The 18,810-nt window shown below is 40.3% G+C and overlaps 2 pseudogenes; one reads left to right on the forward strand and one right to left on the reverse strand.

Moving 5' to 3' along the window:
* The first annotated feature begins 277 nt into the window (after positions 1–277).
* Positions 278–1,220, forward strand: LOC133000150 (beta-1,3-galactosyltransferase 1-like; annotated as a pseudogene).
* Positions 1,221–5,101: 3,881 nt separating this feature from the next.
* On the reverse strand, positions 5,102–6,272 carry LOC133000151 (beta-1,3-galactosyltransferase 1-like; annotated as a pseudogene).
* Between the last annotated feature and the right edge of the window lie 12,538 nt (positions 6,273–18,810).

The raw sequence follows: 18,810 nt of genomic DNA on the forward strand, positions 1-18,810 counted from the left end.
AAATGCTATCATTATTAAAACCTTTGTTTCCTGAATATCGTATTGTCACAGCACAGTCATTTGTATAAATCAGTCATAATTTTCATGATTGCTACTTGAAAACATTTGAAATGATTACACTGATATCGAGCTTTTTGCGATTTAATTTGTTTTGAGTCATTTCATTTCAAACATGGTGGACGACTGAATCGTGTGCTGCTGTTTTACCTGAATCATATTTCCTGAGCAAATTGCTGCCGTCATGTGACAACACCAGTGTCGTTTCTCTGTAGGTACAATGGAGAAGACGAGGAAACATTTCAAACGCAATTTGACCTGCATCCTGGGGACGGCGGCCATCTTCCTCATCTATCTCAGATTTCATGGCACATCGAGTAACTTGCGTCCTGGATCTTTGTCAGCGTATCATGTGGCCTATCCAGGAAACTACAAATTCATCATGGACGACACACCCACGTGTAGGACCAGGTCTCCTTTCCTGGTCATGATGGTCCCGGTCGCTCCCAGGGATGTGGCGGCTCGGCACGCCATCCGAAAGACATGGGGGAAGTGAGACCATGGTTCAGGGTGTGGTGGTGGGGACGCTCTGGAGGAGCTGATGCTGGGCTCCAGCAAGAGAAACTCATCCAGGAGAATCATCGGCACCGCGACCTGATCCAGAGCGACTTCCAGGACAGCTACCGCAATCTGACCATCAAGACCATGGTCATGCTGGAGTGGCTGGATGCTCACTGCACCAACGCTGCTAACGTCCTGAAGATTGACTCGGAACATGTTGGTCCATGTCCCCAACTTGGTCAAACTGCTGCTGGATCCCGGCACGGCCAAACAAAACTACATGTCAGGTTTGGTGGCACAGCCCAGTTTTGAGAGACCCATTAAATAAGTTCTACCTTCCGAGAGACATCATCGCTGAGCCGGAGTACCCCCCCTATCCTCTGGGCATGGCCTACGTCATGTCCCTGGACCTTCCCAGCAAGATTCTGCAAGTCTCTGCTCAGATTAAACCGATCTTCATTGAAGACGCCTACCTGGGGATGTGTCTGAAGCACCTGGGCATTTCCCCCACCGACCCCCCGGAAACCACCATGTTTATCGTCGACCCCGCGCATCCTCTGAGCCTCTGCAGCCTCTCAAAGGTCATCGCCGTGACAACGACGAGCATCACACAGATGAAGAGATACTGGCAGGCGAGCAAAGGACCCTACGCTAAATGCTGAACTTCAGATCTTGTTTGTTTATACTGAAAGTAGTTTCTTGTGGGCGACTCTACTGCTAAACATTACGTGGAGCATATTTAGTACTTTTAAATATCCAGAAATTAGCTACTTGAAGCTAAAAATCTGTGACTTTTATGTTGTCAAATCTCTAAATTGATGCAGTAAAAATACTATTCATAAAAATTACACAGGTAAGACAATAAATACTTCTTGTGAATATAAACCAATAAATACTTCTTGTGAATATACAACAATAAATACTTCTTGTCAATATATCCAATAAATTGTATTTTCAATTCGCGCCACAGATCAGCTGTGCAGGTGTATATCCTGAAGTTCCTTCAAGATGAAGTTTGTTTATGCACTAAAGTTAATGTCAGGACTCCACGGTATGAAGATGCCCATCTTTCGGTCTGTCGATAACAATCAAAGCCCCGTTGGAACAAATGAGTGTATTCAGAAGGTGAAACACTGGAGTGCTTTTACTTTGAAACAGGTTCCCGAAAAAGTATTTGTGTATCAGGCCGATAAGCCATCGCCATATTCAAATCGAAACCTATATGTAAAACTTGCCAATATGACGCTTCAGGGGGTAGAGTTGGAGTCACAGCTGGGAAATCACTGCGTACAAACGAACAGCTGTGCGTAAACGGCAAAAAAGTGTTGTTGTGTTTTGTGTATGACCCTCTGATTCACTGTGTGTGTGTCTTTAGGAGTCACTTTGATCTGGAGGAGGGGCGTGTGTGTGTGAGTGCCCCTGTTCTTTCACTGTGAAAGTGTGTGACCATAGTTACCAAGGGTACTTTGAAGTCTCCAAATTGAAACCACCTAGACATACCCTTAGAAAAACATGTGTCAAATATTTATTTTCTGTGGTATTGTTATAAAATTTGAACTCGGGCTAGGTAAGGCTTCGTGCTGTGGTCCCATTGTGTTGTTCAGCTCATGAGTCCCAGCTAGAGTCACCTGCAGGCATCTGTTCACTAAAAAATATTCAGGCAGAAATAAAAACCTTCTACTTCAGTGTTTTCCAGCTGCTATTACTCAATAGCACCTACAATGATTATCCAAACTGGTTCAAGAACAGTTTTTAATTTACTCTGGGTATGCATCAGGTAGGCGTTTCAGGCGAATTTCACCCGAATGTTAAGAGGTTTTCATTTATTCTTATCACTGACATTTGTCCAAGTGTTGATTTTATTCCAGCGAGCTAAGTCTTAATAACTCATCTCATTATTTTAATCTGAGAGATTTTGACTTAACTTCTGGATGGAGACGTGTTGACCACTTTTATTTACAGTCTGTGGTTTGTAACCCGAAACCATTTAATCCCATCAGGCTATTTTTCATCACACAGTTGCTAGTTCATTTTGAAATGTTGCCGCCCACGCCACTTAAGAATTTGAAGTGGCAATAAAATTGGACATTGTTCATAAAATCTTTGATGTCATAGTTGAAAAATGTATGTTGCAATTTATAAAGGTTGCAGTGGAGTTTTGATCCTGCTTCTGCAATCAACCCTCGGCACTGCTGTAGTTGCTACTTTTGTCCACAAGAGGGCAAAATAACACCAGGTAAATTCTACAGGCATTAACACAAACTGCATTAGATTATGTATGAATATTGAATTATAATCCTACTGGCATTAATGTATTTACACTTTTACTGTACATTTATGTTTTTTCAACATTTAAGTTGATAATATTCTCAAACTGTCAGAATAAGACATGTTTACAAACTGTTTTGGTCTCAACGGCTAAATTATCCCTTCATGACCTCTTTATGGGCCTAAAATAATGCATAATGAAGGGGCGTGGCCTCTGTGGCATAACCTGGGTGCTGCCCGCGGATGCCATGGCCACAACGCTTTGAACTCTGGGTAATTGTCTTTGTCAAAGTCTGTAGAAAGGCCAACTTAAGGCAGGTTTGTGTGTGTGTGTAAAGGGAGTTTTCAGAGTGGGAAAGTTGTTTTCAGACATGAGCTCCGGAGGATGTTGGCCCGATGGGGTCTGGACTTTCTCCTGGAGTTTCTCTTTTTCACACATGAGATTCTTCGCTCACATGTTAACAACGCCGAAATCTCCAGAGCGGATGTGTAAGTTCTGCTGCGGAGATCATGTGATTTTTGTTTGCAACACATCGACATAATCAATGTAATTCAACTCTCTTTCCTTCAGTTTTGCGTCTCCTGCTGTTTTCTTGCATGGGCCATTTTGGATATTTATCAGAGTTCTTTTTCGAGGGCGCTGGCACGAGAAGGTATCAGGAGATTATCCGGAGTACAGTGCAGGTCTGAGAGCAGCTACTGACGCATTGGGCGCCAACCTCAGCGTCTGTGAGTCCTTGGCGGTGAACAGTGGGTCTCGGCCTTGAGGACCGTGACCTTCCCTTGGTCTCTTCCTCTCTCCAGCTGTCTGCGACCTGTTCTCCCTCCGTCAGACAGGGAGGATCCTCCAATCAAAGGCCCTGCTCGCCCTCTTGCTGCTGACGGCATAAATCACACACATGTTGAAAACCCAAACCCTGGCTCCACACATCATTCATTGTTGTGCTGCCATCTAACGCCAGAGATCCCGCTCCGTGTCTGGGACAACGACAGAAATCACTGCTGGCTCTCACCCACTGTGCAGCAAAGTGCCGTGTTGCATCTGGCAAGTAACCATCTTTTTCTTGTGTGTGTGAATCCTGATAATGAGTTGCAGTCTGGAGTTTAGCACTTTGTCTCGGGCACAAGATTTGCAGTCATAGCCTGAGGCAGCAAGTCGGAGCAAGACGACTCGTTGGTTTTCAGACACATCGTCACTTCCTGTCTGCGCCCACCTGACACTTCGGATGTGAGTTACCAGCCTCGTATATTGTGCCGTTGTTTGAGGTACACACACACACACACACACACACACACACACACACACACACACACACACACAGATGAAATTGCTTATCTCATCTTCTTTGATGCTCTGACAGGATTGAATTGATGAAATTCTTTGTCATTTATTGTATATTTAAATACTTGTTTGTGTATCAGGTTGGGTTGGACTTATGTTTATATTAATACTATTTAGGTCTGATACAGATTTGAATAACAATGAGAAAGACAGAAACAAAGTAGGAAAGAAAATGAATGTATTGAAGATATGTTAATCCTTTAAATGTAATAAAACTTGAGTCCTGGTCATGAGGGTCCAGTTGAAATTTGTGTAAAGTACAACACAGATACTTTGAAAATGTAAACCCCGCCTAACCCTAACCCCCCTCTCGTGCACCCTGCAGACAGCTGTCCCCTCCGTCACCCTGACAAAACACAGAACACACACACACAGACACACACCTGCTCATCTGCATGATCCATTAACTCGTCTGATCACGGTTTATTTCACTGCACCTTAATAATTCTCTCACATTATCGGAATACCATTTTTTAATACTGAGGATTGATTCGGACAGAAACACTACAGCAGTCGCTCCAAGAGCCTGATACCAGTGAAGGGGAATTTACTGGCTAGGTAAGAAGTATTAATACATAAATCAATAAACAGAAATGTAGAAATCATAAAAACATTATGTAGACATACAGAAATATCAATTACTAAATCGTATTCATTTATTTGAAGTTATTTATTCGTGTGTTATTTCAATAATTTTGGCCTATTACACTACAACTCGACAATCTCTAATGAGGAGAATCAGATATTATGTTCAATATCTAAATCCATATGATGTTCGTGTCCGACCTGAGACAACGTAAAACGAAAAAAGGAGGCAGCAACTAAAAGACGTTTCAAATTCAGTCAATTTAAAGACAGCAGTTGAAAAAGTTCAAAAATTTAAATGAAAGTAAAACCAGAGACGTCTCTGAGAAAAAACTTGAGTCAGCCGACATTATTTCCCCGGGCAGATTGTTCCAGATCCTCTCAGAAACAGATGTCAGATGATTTTGGTCCCTTTAGTTTCCAACCAGCTTTCTGGGAGGAGCTGATGTGTAGGTCAGATACACAAGACTGAGAAAGACTTTAAACTTAAAATTAAATTCTAACACAGGAGTGAGTTGATCAGGTCTCTGGGGTCCACATGAAAGTCTGAAAATATGCTCCACGTAATGTTTAGCAGTAGAGTCGCCCACAAGAAACTACTTTCAGTATAAACAAACAAGATCTGAAGTTCAGCATTTAGCGTAGGGTCCTTTGCTCGCCTGCCAGTATCTCTTCATCTGTGTGATGCTCGTCGTTGTCACGGCGATGACCTTTGAGAGGCTGCAGAGGCTCAGAGGATGCGCGGGGTCAACGATAAACATGGTGGTTTCCGGGGGGTCGGTGGGGGAAATGCCCAGGTGCTTCAGACACATCCCACAGGTAGGCGTCTTCAATGAAGATCGGTTTAATCTGAGCAGAGACTTGCAGAATCTTGCTGGGAAGGTCCAGGGACATGACGTCGGCCATGCCCAGAGGATAGGGGGGGTACTCCGACTCAGCGATAATGTCTCTCGGGAGGTAGAACTTATTTAATGGGTCTCTCAAAACTGGGCTGTGCCACCAAGCCTGACATGTAGTTTTGTTTGGCCGTGCCGGGATCCAGCAGCAGTTTGACCAAGTTGGGGACATGGACCAACACGTCCGAGTCAATCTTCAGGACGTTAGCAGCGTTGGTGCAGTGAGCATCCAGCCACTCCAGCATGACCATGGTCTTAATGGTCAGATTGCGGTAGCTGTCCTGGAAGTCGCTCTGGATCAGGTCGCGGTGCCGATGATTCTCCTGGATGAGTTTCTCTTGCTGGAGCCCAGCATCAGCTCCTCCAGGCCGGCCCACTAAGAAGAGCGTCCCCACCACCACACCCTGAACCATGGTCTCACTTCCCCATGTCTTTCGGATGGCGTGTCGAGCCGCCACATCCCTGGGAGCGACCGGGACCATCATGACCAGGAAAGGAGACCTGGTCCTACACGTGGGTGTGTCGTCCATGATGAATTTGTAGTTTCCTGGATAGGCCACATGATACGGCCCAGGATCCTCCCATTGTGGTTCTCCTGACGGTGATGATGATGATGGAGTCATTCTTGGAGTCAGGATAGTTCCTTGACTTTTAAAAGCAGCATTGCTTACAGAAGATATCCTGTTGAAGTTCACAATGATCAAGACGATCATTAAGCTATCATTGTTTGGATGGTTCTTAGGTCCGAGAAGTGCCGCAAGGCTGGCGTCCGGTTTGGTTTCCGCTTCTATCTGTGCTGGGCTGACGGCAGGTATTTTATTGCACTGGGGCGGAAACGAGGGATCAGGTGTGTCGAATAAAACTGTCCGCTCCTTTGCTCCGGGTAATTATGCGAGGGGAGTCGCTACGTGTATAAGACGACGTAATAAAACTAAAAATAACCCAACCGTAGTTGAACATAAGAACAATATATAGCCCAACCCTAAAATAAAAGAATAAAACAGTCTGCATAAACTGGCCGGTTTTGCTGACAGTTACAATAATAATAAGTTCTGCAGAGTTTATACAACAAGCACGGGTGCTCAAAATGGAACAACTAACTGCAGGTTCACAAAAGCCAGAACTTATACAAAAAGGCGTTATATAAGAGATGATATGAAAAAAAAGACGACCTCAAAGATATGAAAGACACAAGATCATCATCTATATCTTATCTGCTGTGTCTGTCCGTCCCCGGTACCAGTTGGAAGAAAAACACCCCCAAATAAGGGTTCCATCCTGTCAGGTAGACAGTATCACAGCAGTGAGACACCTAGTCAGGGGATTTCCACTACCTCAGACACTGGTCAGTGGAATTTTCCATACCATAATCATTTTTAGTTTGTATTATATAACCTATATGTTTGCTTATTTATAATTTTCTTTAGCCACCAGGTTTAACTGTAAGAGTGTACTTGACTTAAAATTTGTAAATTAGTATTATTTTCTTTTGTCGTTTGGTTTGTTGTTTTTATTTTTGCTCTTTGTGAAGTGTGAAGTTCTAATGGTTATAATTATGAATATTATTATTATTAGTCAAACACATAATGGATGTTTAAAATTTAAGTATAAAAAAAACTTAAACAGTTTAATAAAAATTAAAATACAAACAGATACACAAACACAGTAATACACAAATACATAAGATACACAGTGTGTGTTCTCTTATTAATGCTTGATACAACACTTTTACAAATGAAGGTTAAGCCTCCAGAAAGTTATTTAAACTTCTGCAAACTTATTTAGTAATAATTCTATATATTGGTTTTGCCTTTTCACAGCATGATGCAGTTTTTTGGTCTTTGCTTGAATATTAAATTCAGTTCCAAGAAAGGTTGAAGTGAATTTGTTTAATTTATTTGCTCCATTTCTCTTTATTTAAAGCTGAGTGTTGATTTCTCTCAGTATCTATAAAGACTGAGTTTGATTTGCAGGTCAAAGGTCATCCTGGTTCACATATAAACGTTATGGTGTCAATCCTGGATGATGATGAAACACTTTGACTAAAGGATGACAACCACACTCAGCAGGTACATTAGGCTTCATGTTATTAAATACCAAACACTGAGGGTGTGGTGTCTCCTCGATTCACCTCAGTGAACCGGCTGAGCCCAGAACAATCAACATTATTTTTCCGTCGACGCTGAAGTTTACATATACTTTGCTTTTTACCTCCAACGAGGAAGCTACGCCCCTGTCCATTTGTGTGCTGGTTTGTTGGTTTGTTTAAAAGTTTGTTGGTTTGTTTAATCTCCCTCCCTTAAGTTTAGATAATCATGAAACTTAAGGGAGGAATGTGGTATGAGTTTAACAATCTGTAAACACAAGATATACGTGCAAATTAAACTGATAACAGACCATGATACTAACACTACAGTTTTCATGTTGTGGCAGATGATCATATTTTCGATTAAGTCGACACATGGAGCTGTGGAAAATAACTGAAATTTGACGTTTTAAATCACATTATAGATGTTTAGGATGAACTCTTTGGAAACAGGGCACTGGTGAACAAAACCATGAAGTTGTCTGATCTCTTAATAATTTATACTTTACCAGTATTTACACTTAGGTCAGATTTGGGAGCCTGGCAGAGCACAATGATCAAACAACCACGCACACGATCAATGACTTTGAAGAGATTTAACATCCCTTATGAATGTGTTTCTCACAGAGTGAACAGCAGAAGTGAAGAAATGTCCACAAGAAAAGGAAAAGGCAGCATCTCCTTTCTTGCACGCTGCAGGGCCGGCTACTCCTGTGCTTTGACTACGTGTTCGGGCGACTGTGAGCCTGAAGAAGTTCCCCCGGTGAGCGTGTCGTCTCTCAGATCTCACATTTCTGGTTTTAAGAGCCTAGTTATCTAAATTAACAGAGATTAATCGGACAGGAAACATAACCCTGTGTTCAAACCACTATTTTTTCTATTTTTTTTTGTCTGTAAATTACAAAAGTTCAACCAAAAGTTTATGCTGGCTATTAAGCATGTTTCCAAAAGTGTAATACAGCTAAAATAACCCTTGAATTCAAGCTAAACTTCGCTCTTTTCCTTTTATTATTCTGAAGAGTTTCACACTTGAGCAAAAGCAAGTGCAGATGAGAGGTGAGATTGCCTGTTCTTGGTGGCGTAGCATAAAATGAAGCTTCCTGTCACTGAGTGATAAGGTGAAGGCCGCCTCTTTTCGATGTGACTTGCACTTGCACAAGCGAGGTTCAGGGTTCGGGGAACAAGACCAGGAAGAAGCGGCAACTGATAAGACAGAAAACATATGTTGAGAACTTACTTCTCTCTTAGAGTCGTGTTGAGAATTGGAATTAAGCTTCGATCAGTTGCTTGATATCTGCCGGTCGGTCCCTTCTAGGACTTTGCTGTGTGGTCGTGGCAGGAACACGCCCTAACTCCTGGATATGGCAGGTCTCCGTGGGGTCACGATCCTGCTGCTCTGGGCTGGAATCATTGGTTTGGCCAAATGTAAGTTATCGTCTGTAATGTAATAGTAACGTTGAGTCCGTGCACGTGTCATGAAAGTATTAAAATCTAGGGGGAAAAATCTGTAAATGACGTAAAACAAGCTAATGAACTGAACACGAGGAGGTCTTGTGTTCTTAACTCCTATGTTGACTGTTTTTTAAAGTTCGGTTGTTGAAAGTGTCCTCGTCTTCAAGAGGAATGTTGAAAACCCTCCGTGCCTGAGACGCAGACATGAACCTGTCAGTCGAGCAGCTTCTTCTCTCTTTGAAACGTCAGCTCTCTAACTGTAAGACAACTGAGGACAGGAATGACAGACATACTGTACCTCACGTCTTTGAGTCTGTGCAACTTCACGTTTCTCCAACTTTCCAAACCTAAGAACACGAAACAGATCAAGTGCGTGTGTGTGTGTGTGTGTGTGTGTGTGTGTGTGTGTGTGTGTGTGTGTGTGTGTGTGTGTGTGTGTGTGTGTGTGTGACCTAGCTCAGAGCCTCACTCGGAGTTCTGCTGCTGTTGGAGCATGTTCTGCTATTTTCAGCTTGAGATTTGTTCACATGAGCTGAAATAAACTCTTCCCTGTGTTGTTCGTGGCTTCATGACTGGTCATTAAAGAAAAGGGGCCCCGGCTCCCATCGAAGCAAACGTAGACATCGTAATTAAATTGATCAGTGTTACGGAAGAAGGCCGTGAATTCCCATTCAATCTCCACTCTCTATTTCAGAATAGCACACAATGAACATCCAGGTAAAGATGAAAGAAACTGTTTTAGCTTGTATATGCAGGGACTGAATGGTGATCCAATAGGAAATGTTATCATTTGGGTAATAATGTTAGATAATATGATACGTCAGGGTTGAATGATGATACTGCTAATAGATAATAATGTCTATGACTCAAGGATTAAAGCTCTAGTAATGACATTGACCTAGTTATTAAAGCAGGATAAGTTTTGTTGAGATGTAGACTTTCTTAGACAGGGACCAGTTGGACCGAGAGGGGGGGGGGGGGGGGTTGCCTCGTGGTCCACAGAGAGGAAGGAAGGTTTCATATTTGAGCGTGGAGGAATCCTTAAGTGTTAATGAGTTTAGTTTGAGTTTTGGGGGTCGTTGTCTGTCCAGAGTGTAAAAACGACACAATTCCACATTTGCATTTCACTTTACATTTCCCCGACATGTTGTTTGGTTTAATGACACGAGCGTCCCTTGTTTCTGCTTCCTGTTCTAAATGAGGATGATGATGGTCATTTAGTGGCGATGAATCAGAATCTGAATCAGGAGCAGGATTATAATCAGCTTCATTGGCCAAGTGTGATTTAAGCATCTTAACTTTTTCATTAATGAACTATTATTTTTCATAAATCAAACTCGCACCGAACTGAACCATATCACTTTAATATCATGTGGTTGTACATTTACTCCAGTTCTGTACGTTCATACTATTTTAATGTACTTTAGTATTTGAGTTATATGCAACATTATGTTTCTACTCCAACAACAGAGCAAAATATATTTATTTCCTTTAGTTAATTTAGTTAAAGTTAATCCTTTAGGTAATATTAAAAAAATGTACAATCAGCATTTCCAGTTTGATGTTGTGTATACACACAATTCTATTTATCTAGATATTGGTTTTGCTAACATTTAATGTAACTAGAGATGAGCCGGATACTCGGCTGAAACGAGTATCCGGTACGGATAAAGCACTTTTGCCGATTACGGGTATAATACGAGTAATCGGAGTCATTATCTGTGCTCGGACTGAATGAAAATCCTCACACAGCGTCACAGCGCTCCTCCCGTCACACACGGCTCTGCTCACTCACTCACAGAACAGCTCTCTGTCTCTCAGTCACTCAGGTTCACTGCGCATCGGGACTGTTCCATAGGCTCAGTCAAGGAAGCAGAAATGATTCGTTCATTTCCCGACTGGTTCTTCGGGTACGAGTCTTTGGAAAAATTTTCACGAGACCTGCATTGGCTCAGTAGAGGAGCGCTGGAGATGTAGCGAGGGACGTTCACTGTCTCCCGGAGAAATGAACACTCTGTGTTTTTAGTATAGAAAGACGTGAATTATATGTGTTCACAAGTCATAATGACTGGTTTTGTTATTTTCACTTTACATTTACACTTACTTTACAGTAAAGTAAACCTCTATTAAATACAGTAAAACATGACAGTTTGTATGGTTTGAAATTGTCATCTATTATCACACTGGCATTTAATTATCACGGCAAACAATTACACTGCACTAAACTTTAAGTGTTAATGTAAAGTGAAAATAACAAAACCAGTCTGTATGACTTGTGAACGAATAAAATTCACGTCTTTCTATACTAAAAATACAGAGTGTTCATTTCTCCGGGAGACAGTGAACGTCCCTCGCATCACACACACACACACACACACACACACACACACACACACACACACACACACACACACACACACACACACACACACACACACACACACACACCTGGTGTGGAAATAAATTAAAAAAAAATTAAAATAAAAAAATCCTAAAAAAATTTCAAAGTTAAAAAAGAAAGTTATGTTGAACCAGCCCACTTCCGGGTTAAATCACACCCACTTCCGGGTTAGGCCCCGCCCACCGAGTACGGATACGGATAATTCATATGGTTAACAGATACAGATACAGATAATGCTGTACTCGCTCATCCCTAAATGTAACTGTAAATATTTTACAGTGGTGTAATGTATGACAGTATAGAAAAACATTTTAAGTTAAATGTTCCTGCTGATAATTTTACCTAAGTACAGTTTTGAATTTTTCACTTTCACTTTGGCTGTTTCTAAAATAAAGAAAATATTACAGCATTCATTTATGTAGTTATTTTATTAAGAATAGAACAGAAGTCATATGATTATGAACGCAGTTAATATTAGGGGTAAAAAAGCCTTTAAAATATATATTTTCAATAATTGAATTGTTGTAATCACTTAACCAGATAAAAGTCTACGATATAAAAGCTGCTTTATCTAGAGAGACATAAGAAAGTAAGTATGTTTGATAGGATTTGACCATATAATTATATAGCAGACCACAACAAATATAGTATTAGACTAATAAACTTATTTGTCAGTATCAAATTTAATTCTAAAGTCTTATACTTGTCAGATCAGCACCAAAAAGTCAAAATGCCTAAAAGCGTGCAAGCACCAGTTGCATTTGCCTAAACTCTCCCCCAGTCTAGTTTAGATGAAGCAGGACGGAGTTGTGTGATCAAACGTTTGACCACTTCCGTGTTCCATTCTGAGTTGCCTTCACTTCCTGGCAGAGCAGAGCAGATCGGCGCGGGCCAAACAGACAGCCGAAGTAAATGACTTTGGAATGCTTGGAGAAAGTGTGATGGGAATTTCGTTTTAATTTCCTGGTGAGGAAATAGACCATCAGACTGAGTGATAAATTCAATAAAATCAAAGTATTTAATTAATGGTCAAGAAAACAATTTACAGAGAATAGAGTTGAGCACAAACAGAGTTTCTGAGCAAACACTTGGCCAAGCGGGTACAGAGCTTTCAACACCACTGCAGGTACTGAAGGTCTGACGATTTGGATGAGAGGAAGGCTGTCTTAAATACACAATCTGACGTCACTATATCATCTTCCCATATCACACGGAACATCCGAGGTTCAGTGGTTGCAACCTATCGGAGAAGAGGCAACAGTCATCCTCCTCTCCTGAGGGAATAGACATTTAGAACATCAAATAGTCTCAAGTTCATCCATGGCCGAACAAACAGACATCTACTGGTATCAGGCTGACGCAAACATGTTCTTTAGGTCATTCCACCTGTACTTTGAGCATAGCTATGTGAACAACATGTTATTGTAACATTTCAGGAGAGAACAGTTAGATTTAATAATTTCTGTGACAGAAAGAACTAACAAGACAGAGAAGGCTTTACTCTCGGTTTAGTCGTTGACAATGAAATGTAAAAACTTCATAAAGATGAAGTTACAGTGGCCTTTTTTTTCCTATCCATGTCTATGGAAGCCTAGAGAGCCCAACGCACTGCAAATTAAGAAACACAACTTCATCATTTTGAAGGACACAACACAAGCTAAAACAGAAATGCGCTGCAAATAGGGAAAAAATGACAATGGGAAAAAGTGATGAACCTGTCTGTAGGTCAATGTTTTGAGACGTAACTGAAGTCGGCTGCTCATCAGTGGTGATACAGCTTCACAAAGCATTGAACTGTTTCCGGTGTCGTTTTTGCATTTCAACAGGGCGGTGAGATGTCCCTGCACACAGAGAGAGAGAGAGAGCTGGCATGGTTTATGTGAAAACCATAATCCAAATAAAATTAAATAAACGTATCAACACAGAACAAATCAAAATCAAATGTTTAAACAGCAGAGCATTTCTTTTTATACCAGGACAATGACACAGAGGAATCCACAGCTTGATCACTTCACCAACTTTAACTTATGCTTGGTTTCTCATTTGTTAAAAACGAGGTAACAGAAAAGGTAAATTTGTTTTTCTATAAAAGCGAGTGATGTGTCCAAACGGTTTAAGTGTGGGGGACTTTAGTGTCAGGCAGGAAGTGGTGGTTTGTCTTCTGAGATAGCAAGTGAGGCTATTTGCCACATCGTCATGGCAACCAGGTTGCACAGCGCCGCTTCCCACAGACGACTTAGTAAGAAAATGGTGGCTTTTAGATAAAAAAACTACAACGCAAAAGTTGACACAATTTGTCTCTTCTGTGATTCCAGGTCAAAGGCCCACTGTACCAGGTGAGTGAGAAAACCCAGAAATCAAGAAACGTTTTATTTATGTATTCTATGAATAGAATTTAATTGCAAACAGCAGGTAAGCCACAACACAAATGCTGAAGCCACAACACAAATGCTGAAGCCACAACACGAATGTAGAAGCCACAACACAAATGTACAATCCACAACACAAATAAAGATGCTACAACAATTGTTGATAATGAAATGAGCAGTGACTGAAAGTGGTCAAGTCACTGTTGTGTGTGTAAAATGAGAAGTTGTTTGTTAAAAATTAGATGCTTGTCTATTTGAGGTGTTAGGCATCAGCTGCTTGGAGCATCCAAACAGGAAGAACACACCTGTACCATCACACCTCAAATAGACAAGACTCTAATATTCAAGCAGCAACACTTTCAGCAGGTTTGTGTTATTCGTTCAAACGCTTTTGTGACACATCTCAGCCACCGTAGTTAAGCATCGTATCAGGTAAGACTGTTGTCAGTCAAGTGAAGGTGACCTCCATCGTGCTCTCCTTCCTGCAGCCACTGCTCCCACCTCCCCGCCCATAACCAGCGACAGGAAATCCCCTCCGCCCATGACCTCACCTGAAGTCACCCGGCTCAACACCACAGTGAATAACACCACCACAGGTTGGAATCTTCTCTTTTAACACGTGAGAGTGTGATGAGATTGTGTATTAATGTGAGTCCAGACAGCGGACAGTGACAGCAGCACTTGTTACTGTGAGTAGTATCTGTTCCAAGTGACTCAGAGATTGAAGACATGTTGTCATAGTGACAACTGATTATTTCACAGATGTTGCTTGATCATGTAGTGATGTTTTGTTTTCTCTTTTCTCCTTGAAGTGCGTCGTCCTATAGCTCCCCCGCTAGAGTGTGAGTATCATTTCATAAAATCATATATTCTCTAGAACATTTTATATTATAGCTAGAACCTCACCCCCCCTCCTGGAACTATATTTAAATTCACCAGATTTGGTTTTTATCAGGTTCTGAACCAATATGCTGAAAAACATATTTTTATATTTTTTTCATCGAGAATCTTTTTAAAGGTAATGTTGCTGTTTACTTTTCTATTTCCTTTTCTTTTAAATATAATTTTAGCATTTACTTATGTTTTTTAAAATCAGTTCTCTTATTTCACTTACATTTGATTTTTTTCTTTTATCTATATTGTATGTAAAGCACTTTGAGGTGAATTTCTAGAAAACAGTGAGGCATAATTTATCCAAAATACTAATGATAAAAAATCAAATGTAACCTCCTTGGTAGAGGTAATCATATTGTTATTATCTGGTGCCTGTGTTTCTCTATTTAATGTTTTATTTTAATTCTCTTGATTTTGTCTGCAGGTAATTACACTGTAAAACCCATCAAGTTTGGCCTCCAGATTAACATCACAAGCTCGGCAGTTAACCTTCTTCCTATCATCATAATGATTTGTGAAGAAGGGAAACCACAGACTGAAGCAAGATCCTCAGCTCCTCATTCCAATCGAAGTTCATCCCATGAAATCAAACAGCTGAAGCCCTGCACTAAATATGAGCTGAATGTGACACTTGACGATAAAGACAGACCAACGCCCTGCGACCGCATGACTGTAAATGATCCCATGACAGATCCAATAAGTGAGTCAAAAGAATTTATGTTTGTTAAATGAATGTTTCAAATAAAAGATAGTGCTGTGTGCAAAACAGGCAGATATTATTTAACCCCTTGTGTATTTCAGGTGAAGATGACTTTGAACATGCCATTTGCAGGTCTACCAGGGTTAGCAGATACGTGTGTTACCGAGCTGGATGGGACATCAGCTCTTTACAAACGACTCCAGATATGATCCCAGATCTGCAATGTGGCAACAACATCGTCTGTTTCAAACCTGGTTCTGATGACATTTGCTCTAATATGACTTTCACCTTCACATCCTGCACCAACACTTCCTTTCAGTTCAACAGAAGCATCACCCGCTGTATGCGTAACAGTTTGTACTGTTATTTTGAAATGCATGTCCTTTTGAACTTATTTCCTCATGTTTAATGTCTGCTCTTCTTTTTCCACAGATTTTTTAGATTTCAAAAGCATAAAACAAACTGCTCCAACACAATTTCCTGTAGAATTTAAAGCAGAATTACCTCCAAACTGCAACCTCTCCATTGATTACACTTGTCGTGGTAAGTGGAAAGTCTTTGTGTGTCTGCAACATTATACATAGATTAACATTGAAAGAGGTGATGATATGAATTTACTACTGTCCAGTTTCACTTTAAACTGAAGTGACCTACATTTTTCTAAGATTCCTAATTACTCACGAAAACATCAATGCTCAAAAATGAGTGTGAAAATAAATATGATGTATTGTCTGAACTCTTTGATGAATGCAACAAACAGTGATTTCCTTCAAGTGAATTTACATTAATGAATATGGAATTTATCCCATTATAATTATTATATGATAGTAGAATTATAAGATTAATAACATAATCAATGTGTCTTCAATTTTCCAATCATCCTCGAGGCTTCAACCCACAGTTTGGCCGATTCAATGTTAAGAATGTGTCTGATCTGGAGCCTTTCCTGAGCTACAAGTGTATCGGTCACATCAAGGACAAGAACAATGTCACCGTATACAACACAACTGAAGTTAACGTCTGGATCGACTGTGGTATGTAGACGTTCACTGGACGACAGCTTTTGTCCTCAGACACTGGGGGGGGAATGACTGTGATGTCAGTACTCAGGTCTGTGTTCCACATGTCTCACTTATCCCAGCAGATCTTGAAATAGACTTCACAAATACAAGCACCACCAACACATCCTCTCAACTGACTTGGACCACGAGCAGTAACAGATGTAAAGACGTGATTCTGAATATTAGGAATCTTTGGTACTTCTGCCGCTGTAGTACCCGAGATGCATGGGATACAAATAGAGTCCAAGACTTACGGGGTAAGTGAAATAGATTATTTCCCTCATGCTTTTATTCTTCCTTGTTTCTTTTCTTCACTTCTGAAAATGCTGGAGATGGTTTCACTCATTCGTTGGAGTATAGAGATGTAATGTGGACATTTCGATCATTTAAATTGCTCCACGCTAACATTTATGCATTCTATAGGTTTACATCATAGACTGAAAGATGAACGACTGTTGTGCAATAGGAGTAGACTTGACGTTGGCTAATTATTAACAATCATGAAATATGATTATTAAAATAATAAAAAATATTTATTAAAAATAATTAAAAATGATAAGGCTATCACTTAAGAATAGTAAAATAATTAATTAGAAATGATAAGGTTATCCATTAAGAATAGTTAAATAATTAATGAAAACAATAAAATTATCAATTAAGAATGATACAATCTGTAATATTTGCTTATCGTAGCGGGGCACCACCCTGGTTACAGGGACCAACGAATCAAGCTAAAAATATCAGTCTCATATGATAAATATTAAATTAATAATCTCAATAGTTAATATTAATGATTATTTATTAAACAATGAAGGGTGAAAACCTTTGAAACCATGGCTTGACTCTCTAAATTATGTCAAAAGCACAAGATGGAAGCCCCCATATACAAGATATTTTGGCTTCGGTTTTGCAGCACAGGTGGAGTCGTGCTGCCATCTTTATGTAAAGTTTCATGTACACAAGCACAAACACAAACTATGTTCTGCCAATGCGAAAATCATCTCAAACGTAAGTTGCCTGACTGAAATAGTTTAAGCTTGCAGGGCTGCATAGATGATATGAACTGATTAGTGAAAAATATTCTTACTTAATGGGAAACTTGACCCCCCCAAAAAGCAGAAAACAAAGTGCTGTTTCATGTTGCTATAATTTTGTATCTGTTATTTAGAACATAAACTAACAGCTTGTGAAACTGTGTCACAGGTCTCAATCAGCCTTCAGGAGGAACCTGCTACATTCCTGATCTGAAGCCATACACAGACTACACCTGCGAGGTCCAAACCCACTACAAGTACGGTGCAGGCGGAAAGCCCTACACCAGGAAGCCCTTTTCTGTTCAACAGAGAACTAAGATTGGAGGTCAGTGACAAACACAATGAAACCAGTTGAACTTTTTGCAGCACAACTAGAACGGCACTCAGTGGAACTAATACCTGACCAACAGACTTCTTAGGAAACCACATTTAAATTCACTAGATCTGGATTCTCATTTGGATCTGCACCAAAATAAATATAAGTCCCCTATTTCACTTCATTATACTGTTAATAAGTGTTGAAATATCACTTCTTTGGAGGACGCATACAGTGTTGTAAAAGTTTTTTTTGAATTTCTTACAGTACCAGAGGATATATATAATCTGAACCTGGAGGTTAAACATAATAATACGATCATTGTGACCTGCAATCATTCTCAAATCTTCAATGGACCTGAGGGAATATTCAAAGCACAACTTGTTGATGGCAGTAGCATTGTGCAAAAAATTTGGAAACAATGTGAATTTGAATTCAAGAACCTGTGGTACTCTACGAACTACACAGTGAAGGTTTGAGTCTCCTTCTTTTTACCTTCACTGTTTTATTCCTGATATTTCTTCTCATGCTTTAATAAGTGACAGAAAGATCTCCATCTTTCCAGGTGACTGCTGCCAACCGTCTGTTTGAGAGCAACCCCATCACAAGGCATATTTCTACTGAATGTATGTTCCATTTCAATCAATGCCTCCATTTATCTCATGTTGCTTCGTTAAAGCACAGATATCTTTTTTTTTTACACATCTAATTCTATGCATTATGTTAATGTTGTTCTTCATCAATCTCATTTTACAGATGTCAATGCTGGAATTGTTTTTCACGTCTTCCACATCCTCCTCACGTCTGTGGCTCTGCTGCTCGTCGTCTACAAGATCTATGACTTGAGC

The sequence above is a fragment of the Limanda limanda genome, chromosome 4 (assembly GCF_963576545.1).
Source record: "Limanda limanda chromosome 4, fLimLim1.1, whole genome shotgun sequence".
Taxonomy (NCBI): domain Eukaryota; kingdom Metazoa; phylum Chordata; class Actinopteri; order Pleuronectiformes; family Pleuronectidae; genus Limanda; species Limanda limanda.